The 12,043-nt window shown below is 50.6% G+C and overlaps 1 non-coding gene across 1 annotated transcript; it reads left to right on the forward strand.

The window, feature by feature from the left end:
* Positions 1–395: 395 nt before the first annotated feature.
* On the forward strand, positions 396–584 carry LOC126532513 (U2 spliceosomal RNA). The gene has a single exon (XR_007599808.1). It is a non-coding gene; the product is annotated as a U2 spliceosomal RNA (small nuclear RNA).
* Positions 585–12,043: the final 11,459 nt, after the last annotated feature.

The following is a 12,043-nucleotide window of genomic DNA, read 5'->3' on the forward strand; positions in this document are numbered from 1 at the left end:
TTAGTCACGAATCCCGGCACCTAGAACAGACACGCGCCACACCGCAATCCGAGGGCACACACTACTTCACCGTAGCCAAGGCTATCGTGCGTTGGTCGACGTCCCGCTGTATAGTAATGGTATAGTGGGGTCACTCGAAAACCACAAGCGGTCACACACAACACAGGCCACACGAAATTTGTTCCCCACAAACACCCTCGTTTGCTTATACTTATATATACATTTTTGATATGTACATTCGCGCGGACGACGGGATAGCCACCCCGAAGAGCCGCAGGAATCTAGACATGCATAATGCTTTGATGGAACCACCATCGCGGGAGAGCCGAAGGAAAGTAAAGGAGATACGCAAGCGCTCCGAACGCCGACAAGGAGAGGGAGGTTCGAACGACGACATGGCTGACGTGGGTCAAAGTGTAGTATCTGTCCTTATCAGCTTATATCTGATACAGGTTGTACGTGGGCCCAAGATATTAAACATATTTTTGCAAGATGACGGAGTGCTTGAAGCCGGCTTCACCTCCGCCAGGAGTCAGCCTGGCGGAGGTGGAGGAGGCTTTGTGTTCGGGATCGGCCCACGGTTTTTGGTCTGCGGACATCGATCCCCTGGGAACTAGCCATAAACAGCTTCGCTGTAAAGACGATTCATGCCACTCAAACCTGAGTGACATCGGCATAGTGCAATGAAGACAAAGGAAATGTCAGTAGTGATGAAGTGAAGGAAAAAGATCACACGCCATTCCACTACTCTAAAGGCGGATTACCAGCGAAGCTGTTGGGCACACGACATAGAGGTGACACAGAATTTAGATCAAAGGTATGAGCAAATTTTATTTCTCTTGAGCGGTGACGGTGGTCATCCCGAAGGATGACACACGTACACACACTTTTATTTTGATCGGGGGTATTGATCGGGCGCATACGAACGCTCGCGCACAGACACGGATGACACTCGTCCACATGATCAGTGAGCCTTGATCGGCAGCACACACACACGCGCGCGCGCGTATGCACGCACTCACGCACACACGCACACACACACACACATTCTAGATCGGTGGCACACGAACGCGCACATATTTTCTTGATCGCTGTGCCTTAGTCGGTGGTCTTAATAGGACCATGTTCGTATCATTCGCTTCTTTTTATGCAAAAGCTTGCACGTCTCAATACTTGGATATGCATTTATTGTCGTGATCGGTGGTCATCGTGACTCTAGGTATGCACACACATTCTCGAATCACCTCTGTTATTAAATGCCTAAGCATTTCTATGCCTGCCCAAAGAGAAATTTGTAAGTCACGTAAGGTAATGAATGGCTCATACCTCCGTAAGCAAGCAAAAAAGAAATAGATACCTGGAATACAGCCTCGAGGAGGAGACATCTCTAAGTTCAAAATACCCAAGGAGGTGGAGACACAATTACTTGCGGACCCCGTACCTAGAGATATTCATCCTGTCCACAACAAGGGCAGAAGGGACGCCAGGGCCAAAAACCATTCTGGGTAAACTGCACCAACAACAAAGCTCAGCTCTTTTTGTCAATGCAACTAGTTATGGAGCGGGCAACCGTTAAGCTATTGCCGTGGTCGATGAGAACCGTAAATTAATAAGCGCGGCATCACTAAGAACGAGTTCAATTCATGCCGCCGAAGAAGCAAGCATAGCACTTGCAATTACAATGAGGAGAAGCTCCACGGTTTTCTCCGATTCCCGTACAGCTATTAGGAACTACTCGGCCAGCGTCGTCTCAATGGAAGCGCACAAGTTACTTATACACAGTCTTAATACTCATAATTACGAGCAACTGGATAGCTCACACCTAGTCTGATTTCCGGCTCATCAGGGCCACTCGGTCAGCCCCAATGGCTGCAATCCTAACGAGCAAGCTCACTCTGCTGTGCGAGATCTCGCATGTCGCGCATCAGATCAGGAACTGCTCGAGGATGACTGTGGCTCCTACAAAGACCCACTTAGTACTTTTCACGAGATCACCTCACACAATAAGGATGTCAGGAAGTTTTTTCCTCCTCCTCCTCCCCCCCCCCTCCCGTCAGAAGTTCAACTGAGCGCAGGCAGTCACATTAAGAATGATTCAAACTAAATCTTATCCCACACCTTTTGTGCTTAACAAAATTGACCAGAATTTTCCCGCGGAATGCAAAAGTTGTGGACACACTCCGTGTCTATTCGATCATATGTTCTGGCTGTGCCCCAACCAAAGGGCTTCGGATCTCAACAGTGCGGAGGACTGGAGTCGGCGCATATCCAGCGAAGTCGTCCAAGATCAACTCCTGGCGGTCCGGAGAGGTCACGACATCGGGAAAGCCTTTGGCCTACCGGTGCCTACGTGGGCGGAGCCACTGACTTAGCCTGGGGGCTTTTGCCCTCGAGCCCTAGTTTCCCTGGGCCAAAATAAAGTTATTGCCATGCCATGCCATGAGAGTCCACTGACATTGAAAATGGTGCCTATTGATAACTAATCTACTGAATATGCATATGCAAGTGATGAGACCTATAAGCTTTTGCATATAATCAAGCGATCTTGCACGAAAATTGGCGAGCTGTTTTAAACACGCAGATTTGTCGATGGACACGAAAGATCCGCGGAACCCTAGCCATAAACAGCTTCACTGTAAAATATTTCTGCACCAAAATTTCTCGAAACGTGCACTAAACATATTGCGCCATGAATGTCAAAATCACATTTTTTCATCAAATTTAAGCCGAAACAACAGTCTAGCGCCATCCTATAGGCGGCACATAATTGTGTGCTCAAAAACTCACGGCGCCTCTGTCATTCTAAGAGCGCCAGCATGCCTAACGCCGTCACATTCAAGCACTAAGAGCTATTTATCTATCGCATGAATCCTGTACCCAAATCAAGACCTCATTCCTCTGAAATCAGGTTTTGGAACGTGGGCAGCCGAAATTTTCGATGGAAGACTCAAATTAGTGACCATTCAAGCGTGAATGAGAGCGATGTGAAATCTGTCGTCAGTATATCTTCCGGTGGTTATCTTAAGAGGCCGGCGTTGTTCCCTGTGCATAACTCTGTTTCACCGAGAAACATATTTCCTCCAAATACTAGAGCATTCGATGCACAACGCAGTACTGCAAACATGTTACTCAGTAGGCTCCTTGCAGAGAAAGCTAGAAATAAGTCCGTAATACGAGCCCCTCAGTTGCCCTTCTTGTCATTCCTCCATAAGGAGTAACTATGACAGTTCGTTAAGCTTCGGAATCACAGAGCGCGGATACAGTCCCCAACAAACTTTTCTAGAGCGCGAGTACGGTGCACTTCAGTGTGTGTCGGCATTTTCTGTCGTACGCAATTCTGGTTCGAGAACTGCGTTGTTTCCTGCGCATGCGCTGCCAAAGAAAGTTGTCGGCCAATGTTGATGGCCGCCGCGGTAAATGATGATACATGCGTGGTGATAAAACGTCACTTTTTGCGCTTGATTAACCGGTGCTGTGGCTCTCTTCTTTGAGTAGGCTAGTTAAGTTTGAGCTACGCAATACGATGAATATAAAGAAGCGCGAGCAGCACAGGGCGGCCGGCTTGGTTACGCATGCTCAAAAGGAGTGCAAGCCGACTAGAACAAGCTGCCCCTGCGGTGGACCAACAACGAAGCGTAGCGCTCCCGCGCTCTAGACAAATGTGCTGAGCGTTGTACATACCTTGTGCCACAGACAAGCAAATGGTGCTCTGACCCCGAACCCCTGCATCGACCGGCGAGAGCTCCGGGACAAGGGTAAGCTACCACCAGCACTATTTTTATATACCTGCTTTCTGCAGCTTTATCTCTTAGTAGTGTTTTAGATCTGGATAAAGCAGTCAAACACAGCGAACGATGCGACGCCATTCGCGGTGGGGAAACGGGTCCGGGGCAGGTGTTCCAAAGGGAACTTTTCGATCCCGTCGGTCATCGCTGAGCCGAGAACAAACCAGACCTTTCTTTTTTGCCTGCGCTTGTTTCTAAACCATCTGCCCTCTTCGCAATGACGTTTCTTACGCGGCTCGGGACTTCTGAAAAATATAGCTGCCTTCAACCTTGCTTTTTGTGCTTGATTACTTGATTTCGGTTCTTCATCATGCACAGTACATTTGATACGGTTGCAATCGCTTTAAACTGCCTTTCAATTTTTACTTGCCTGCCCAACTCGACCATTCGTCAGTTTATTGGTTTTTACCAATGTTCTTGCGTTCTTTTTTTTTTCTTTTTCATCATTCTGTCAGTGTTTGCGTGCTCATTTTTATGCTTTTTCGAGTTTTGTTATCACTTTCAGTTATCCTGTGCCAAAGAAATTGTTTACACTTGACACGTCAATTTTATCTCCTTCTAGATACACTGGGAGCACTGAATATTCTACTACAATGATTTCTGTGTTCAGTAGTGGCAAGGTTTCCCTATACCATAACGCACCGCGAGCTTTCTCCGGTGTTTTGCGCATAAGCCTTTTCTCGAAGGAAGATTAGCGTCGTGCTTTGTTTTGAGTAGGTTCTCGTGTGCAAGGCTCCGAAACAAGTTACAAAGTAGTTTTATCCATGCTATGTCGTGAGTGCAAAACCAAGTGGCTACAAAAAAAAATTAAAAAAGAGCTGCGCTTCGTTCTTTTCGGCGTTTTGCACGCTATATGCCTTTTTGGGATTTCTTGCGTTTTGTATATTAAAATCCTCTTTTATTTCTGAGCTGTTTACGGAACAAAAATTTTCAGAAAGCAACGTTAGGCATTTCTTTATCATGTTTAAAGTCTGAAAGGAAAGCCAGGTACTGCAAGTACCCACTCTAGATATATACCCTACGTCTGCTGCATTTAAGAGCAATGTTAAAGACAGATAGAGATGCCACGTGAAAACGAAACATCTGTGTGCCGCCAACCAACTACGATGCCTGATGCAGTGGTGCCATAAAGACGTATTGGCTCTAGTACTCGGTCATCATTCGCCAAATTGATGCACCCGCCATGCCAATGAAGAAAAATTAGGGAGCTCGGACCAATAAGTTCTGTTTTGTGTTCCACATGTCCGTGCACTCAAATCAAAATACCTCCCACTTCACGACCTCTTCATACGCCTCTCCACGTCTCGTTACGGTGTACTTACTTTTCTCTCTGTTCACAGGTCACTCTGTGTAACACAAGTTCGTGCCCGTCCTTTATTTGCATGTTCGTGTGAAGACCTTTCGCCTCATCGACTTGTTTGCTCAATCATCAAAATGGGCCACGTACTCGCCACGCAGACGCGCGCTGGGAGGAGTCAGCGCTGAGCTGCCGCAAAAAGCAACGATTTACGCTGTCTCACCCCCGCATAAAGGAGTCATCCTGGCTCGTCCCCTGATGTCTCCCCTCTTCGCCCCAGCTGCCAAGTTCCGCCCGCAACTAAATTTCCGCACCCAACCCCGAACAATTGCATTCTGGCGGGGAGAGGCAAGAAATTTCTTTCTTTCATTGCTTTCTTTCTTGCTTTTCCTTTTTTTCTGTCTTTCTGGCTTTCTTCTTTCTTTCTTCCTTTCGTTCATTCATGCTTCGCGATTGATGCTCTTGCACGATTTGCGCCGAACATTGTGGCGATACAGACAGACAAGAAACGAGAAACTGCCCCGTTGGCGAAAATTGGGGAACTCTGACGAAAGCCAGTTAAGCTATCGCGACGTCAGCAAAAAAAAGTGCGACACCCTTCGGCGCTGTCACCAGCAGTTGGCGTCTCTGCTTCGGGGCTAGGGCAGAAAAGTAAGGGGAAGCGAATACTGCATTTCCCCGCCTATAACCTGTACCGTAGCTCCGGCGTTCACAACGGGGTTCTCTCGGCCGGTACAGTCTGCGTCGAAAGTTTACGGAGTATTTCGATTGGCAGGAAATGTAAAAACTCTCCTGTAGATTTATGTCAGTGTTAAATAACTCTGGGAGGTCAAAATTATACTGGAGCCCTCCATTACGGCGTGCCTCATAATAAGATTACGAAGCGTTGGCTCGGCAAAAAGAAAACAAAGAAAAGTGAATTTTGGAGCAGTTTGTGACCGCGGCCACTAAACCCGCAAGACAGTGTTGGTGGCATATGCTAGTACACGCTGAAAAATCTGAATGTCAGGCTACGCGCTAAGGCTGCAAAGATATTAAGTCATTTCCGAGGTCCCGTGTTCCATAAACTTTTCATACAGACTGTACTTTACCGCAAATTTTTTTTAGCTTATTATATTGCTACGGCACAATATGCGCGATCACGAAAGGCCAGCAGTGTGAAGACGACGACGACGATTAGAAGCTAGCGCGGGCTGTTGCCTCTTGGCCAAGCGCAGCGTATTTTCCTTGTAAATATATTTGTACATAGCTTTTCGTCTGCGTCTTCCTACGTAACATATCTGGTGGAGGTGGACGTTCCCTGTACCTCGTCACGGAGCTTCGCAGTGGACGGTACGTCGAGCCTTCCTTCATGGCTCCCGGCGACGACAACCCGACTCCGCCGGCTCCGACACCTGCTGCCACTTCGACGACCTACATCACTCTCCCCGCTCCCCGTGATCCTGGCGTATTCTCGGGCCAAGATGGGGAAGACGTCGATGACTGGATCAGCCTGTATGAACACGTCAGCCGCAATAACCGGTGGGACCCTACTATTATGCTCGCCAACGTAGTCTTTTACCTCGGTGGCACACCTCGAGTTTGGTATCGCACGCACGAAGATGAGCTCACCAGTTGGGATTCACTTAAGACACAGCTTCGAGACTTGTTCGGATACCCCTACGGTCAACAACTTGCCGCGCAGAAGGCGCTTTCCGGCCGTGTGCAGACGTCAACAGAGCCCTATGTCACGTACATTCAGGACGTCTTGGCTCTGTGCCGCAAAGTTGACACCCACATGACTGAGTCAGACAAGGTTTCCCACATCCTCAAAGGCATTGCCGATGACGCCTTCAACTTGCTCGTTTGCAACAACGTAGCGACGGTGGATGCTGTTATAAGAGAGTGCCGCCGCCTGGAACTCGCCAAAAGCCGACGTATTGACCAGCAGTTTGCCCGTCTGCCCAACACCCCAGCGACATCTTCCTGTGCCGACGCTCCTCGTCCCAACAACACTGCCGATGTTACCAGGATCGTCCGGCGTGAGATCGAGGCCGCCTATCCGGCTGCCTTCGACTCCAGTCCCACCAACACATCTGCAGTCACGGTCTCACTGATCCAGGCAGTTGTCCGCCAGGAGTTTGAAAACATGGGTCTTCACACCATCTGCTCGGCCCATCGCCCTAATACCCGCCCGGCTTCTTCGATTTCGCCCCGTCCCGCATCTTCTTACCCACCACGTTTCCGCAACCCATCTGAATGGCGCACTGCTGACGACAAGCCTATTTGTTTCCACTGCCATCGAATCGGGCACATTTCTCGGCACTGTCGTAGTCGCTGGAGTTCCCCGAGCCGGCCTACTTATACTGCCTACTCTCGCCCCTCAGGTGGCCCTTCTCGTCCCTATGCCGCACGCTCCGATAATGCCGCCACTGATTCTCCTGCAACGAACCGCCCCTATTCTCGTTCGCCTTCGCCCCAACGACGACAATCTCGCTCTCCCCAGCCCCGTCGCTCCTATTCGCCGACTCCCTTCGGACGCCGCTCCCAGCCGGAAAACTAGACGATGCAGCGCCTCGAGGTGACGCTGCATTGCTCCCTACGCCGCCAAATCCTCTACTGACTTTGCCCACTCATCTGAACCTTCTTGACGTGCAAGTCGACGGTGTTTCTGTGTCTGCTCTCATAGACACTGGGGCGCATTTGTCCGTAATGAGCGCTGACCTTCGTAACCGGCTCAAGAAAATTATCACGCCCGCCACGACGCCTGTTGTCCGTGTCGCCGATGGCGGAACAGCCCCCGTAATTGGTATGTGTACCGCCCGCGTCTCCTTCGCCGATCGCTCAACAATCGTGCTATTCACAGTCATCGCCCACTGTCCCCACGACATCATCCTCGGCTTAGACTTCCTTTCCGCACATTCTGCTCTCATCGATTGTTCCGCCAGTACTCTCCGCCTTGACCTGCCTGTTCTGGATCCTGCTGAACCACACCCCAGTCGCCTCAGTTCCGCCGACTTCGTTCGCTTGCCACCTTCGGCACTGACCTACGTTGACCTAGTGTCATCCCCACCAGTCCCCGACGGTCACTACATCGCGGCTCCTATGCAAGACGTCCTCCTTACACATGGGATCACAGTACCCCATACAGTTTTATCTATTACGGCGAATTGCGTCTGCCTGCCAGTGGTCAACTTTGGCTTGACGACACAAGTGCTGCCACGTGGGATGTCTTTGGCCCAGCTTTGTTCATTCGAGGATCACTCAGTAGCATCCATTGCAGTAGACGACACTTCATCCGATACTCCTCTACCATCGCAGTCGGCAAATTGTACCATCGCTGACTTACGGAAAATGATTGCCCCCGACTTGCCCTCCGAGCACGCTCGTGAACTCTACCGCGTTCTGTTTTCCTACCACGATATTTTTGACTTTAACGATCGTCCTTTAGCTCAAACTACAGCTGTCAAACATCGCATTAATACCGGCGATGCCCTTCCTATTCATCGCCGCCCGTATCGAGTGTCACCAGCTGAGCGTCAAGTTATTCACGCAGAAGTTCGCAAAATGCTTGCCAAGAACATTATTGAACCATCATATAGTCCATGGGCGTCACCTGTAGTACTGGTCAAAAAGAAGGATGGCTCATGGCGCTTTTGCGTGGATTATCGGCACCTTAACAGGGTTACCAAAAAGGACGTGTATCCCCTACCTCGGATTGATGACGCCCTTGACTGCCTCCACGGTGCTCGCTATTTCTCTTCTATTGACCTTCGCTCCGGCTACTGGCAGATTGCCGTGGACGATCTCGACCGCGAGAAGACTGCTTTTGTCACACCCGACGGTCTTTATCAATTCAAAGTGATGCCGTTTGGTCTATGTAACGCCCCTGCCACTTTTGAACGCATGATGGACTCCCTTCTTCACGGTTTCAAATGGTCCACGTGCCTGTGCTACTTGGACGACGTTATCGTATTCTCCCCAACGTTCGCTACGCACCTCGAGCGCCTCTCAGCAGTCCTGGACGTTTTTCGGCGAGCCGGTCTGCAACTCAACGCATCGAAGTGCCAATTCGGCCGTCGCCAGATTACCGTCCTTGGACATCTCGTTGACGCGAACGGAGTGCAACCGGACCCAGGCAAGATCCATGCTGTTACGCACTTCCCTGTTCCGAAGTGTGTCAAGGATGTGAGCAGCTTCATCGGCCTTTGTTCGTACTTCCGCCGTTTCGTGAGAAATTTCGCCGCCATAGCACGACCACTAACCGACCTTTTGAAAAAAGACGCTCCTTTCCAGTGGGGCGATAACGAGGCCTCTGCATTCTCTCATCTAATCGACATTCTCACAACGCCTCCCGTTTTGGCCCATTTCGATCCTTCTGCGCCTACCGAAGTCCGTACTGATGCCAGCGGTCACGGAATTGGAGCAGTACTGGCACAACGCCAGCGTGGCCACGACCGTGTTATCGCTTACGCCAGCAGGCTCCTCTCACCCGCGGAGCGCAACTATTCCATCACTGAGCGTGAGTGTCTGGCCCTAGTTTGGGCGGTTGCGAAATTCCGCCCATACTTATATGGCCGATCCTTTTCCGTTGTCACAGACCATCACGCGCTTTGCTGGTTATGCTCACTGAAAGATCCTACAGGAAGACTTGGTCGCTGGGCCTTACGCCTCCAAGAATATTCGTATACTGTCACCTATAAATCTGGCCGACTGCACAAGGACGCTGACTGCCTGCCTCGCTACCCGGTCGACGAGCCTGACGACGCCGACAGTAGTAGCGCCAACGGCATTTTCTCTGTCTCTGCCTTCGGTAACATCGCCGATGAGCAGTACCGAGACCTATCGCTGCGAGCACTTATCGAGCGTCTGCGCTCTACACCTACCGACGCATCCGTTCGCCGATATGTCCTCCAGGGTGGCATTCTGTATCGAAGGAACTTCCTCCCTGACGGCTCTGACCTTCTTCTTGTCGTGCCAAAACAGCTACGACAGACTGTGCTCTTTGAGATGCATGACGCACCCACTTCAGGACATCTTGGGGTAACCCGCACGTACGACCGCGTCCGCCGCCGCTTCTATTGGCCTGGTCTCGCTCGCTCCGTTCGACGCTATGTTGCTGCCTGTGATCCCTGCCAGCGTCGGAAGACACCTCAGGTGCTACCTGCCGGTCATCTCCAGCCGATCACCGTCCCTGTGGAACCGTTCTTTCGTGTTGGATTAGACCTGCTCGGTCCCTTTCCCACGTCATCTTCTGGGAACAAATGGGTAGCCGTCGCGACTGATTACGCCACCCGATACGCTATCACTCGGGCTCTCCCTACCAGCTGCGCCACTGACGTCGCGGACTTTCTCTTGCGTGACATTATCTTGCTTCATGGCGCCCCGCGACAGCTGCTTACTGACCGTGGTCGAAACTTCCTCTCGAAAGTTATCGCTGACATTGTGCGTTCCTGCTCCATTCAACACAAACTGACTACTTCATACCATCCTCAAACCAATGGCCTGACAGAGCGGTTAAACCGTACTCTTACCGATATGCTGGCCAAGTACGTTTCCAAGGACCACCACGACTGGGACATTGCCCTTCCTTACGTAACCTTTGCGTACAATTCTTCCCGGCACGACACCGCCGGATTTTCTGCCTTTTATCTACTGTACGGTCGCGAACCTACCTTGCCCCTAGACACGGCACTTCCTCCTGCTGCGGTCTCAACAAGCGAGTATGCGCGCGACGCCATCGCCCTCGCTGACCATGCACGCCAGCTTGCCCGTGCTCGACTGACGGCCTCACAGACCACTCAGCAGTGTCAGTACAACGCCCGCCATCGTGACGTACAGTTTTCACCTGGTGCGCTCGTGCTCCTGTGGTCGCCCTCTCGTCACGTCGGACTTTCAGAGAAGCTCCTTTCGCGATACACAGGGCCCTACCGCGTGCTGCGCCAGGTGACGCCTGTGACTTACGAAATTGCTCCTGTGGCCTCAACCTCGTCCTCTCCTGTGGCATCTAGTGATGTCGTACACGTCAGTAGGCTCAAGGCCTACTACACTGCTTCCGAGTCCGATCTTTAGTCGCTCCGGGACGGCGCTTTTGCAGCCGGGGGTAGTGCTACGGCACAATATGCGCGATCACGAAAGGCCAGCAGTGTGAAGACGACGACGACGATTAGAAGCTAGCGCGGGCTGTTGCCTCTTGGCCAAGCGCAGCGTATTTTCCTTGTAAATATATTTGTACATAGCTTTTCGTCTGCGTCTTCCTACGTAACAATATATTTTTGAACCTACACACTTTACTAGATTCTTTTTATATATACATGCGTCTTCTTTTATTTAGCATAGTGTGTTTCTATCTCATAGCACACAGCATCACCTAGCAAGGTGGGCAAGGGGGGGGGTGGGGGGGGAGTGCGTACAAGTGTGCTCACAGCATACAGGAAGAAGCAGTGGCGTAAACGAAGGCAAAAGCAGTCACTGAACGTCATAATTTAGTAGTCCTCTCTAAAGAAGACAGCTTGCCTCTAATGAATGGAACACCGCTCCAAACGTGAACGTCTGACGGCGCGAGGTACTATCGCCAAGTTCCTCGAATAACTTATTTTGCTAGTCGTACCAAGAATAAATAAACACAGTAAAAATTTCTGGACGCCAAATTTATTGCACTTCGCAGCAAGAGCCACTTCTCTTCGTAATACTCCCTTACCGTTGAGGCAAGCACTAAATAAAGGAAAGCGCACCACTCGTGTACCACCCGAGAAAGGGCGTTAAACGAGTGATTTGCATACATTTCCGGCACGTTACGCCGCAGTCAGAAGCCGGAGTGTGAGGCTTCTATCACTAAGTAGCAGACCACGAGGCAAGACCAGCGAAGAAACAGACCACGGGGGTCTCCTCGTCATTTACCTCAATTTTCTCTTTCTATAGAGCGCCTTCCCTCGCATAGTGACTGCAGGTATAGCGAAGCAGAGCTGCAGTCAGACGTATT

The sequence above is a fragment of the Dermacentor andersoni genome, chromosome 5 (assembly GCF_023375885.2).
Source record: "Dermacentor andersoni chromosome 5, qqDerAnde1_hic_scaffold, whole genome shotgun sequence".
NCBI classification, from domain to species: Eukaryota; Metazoa; Arthropoda; class Arachnida; order Ixodida; family Ixodidae; genus Dermacentor; species Dermacentor andersoni.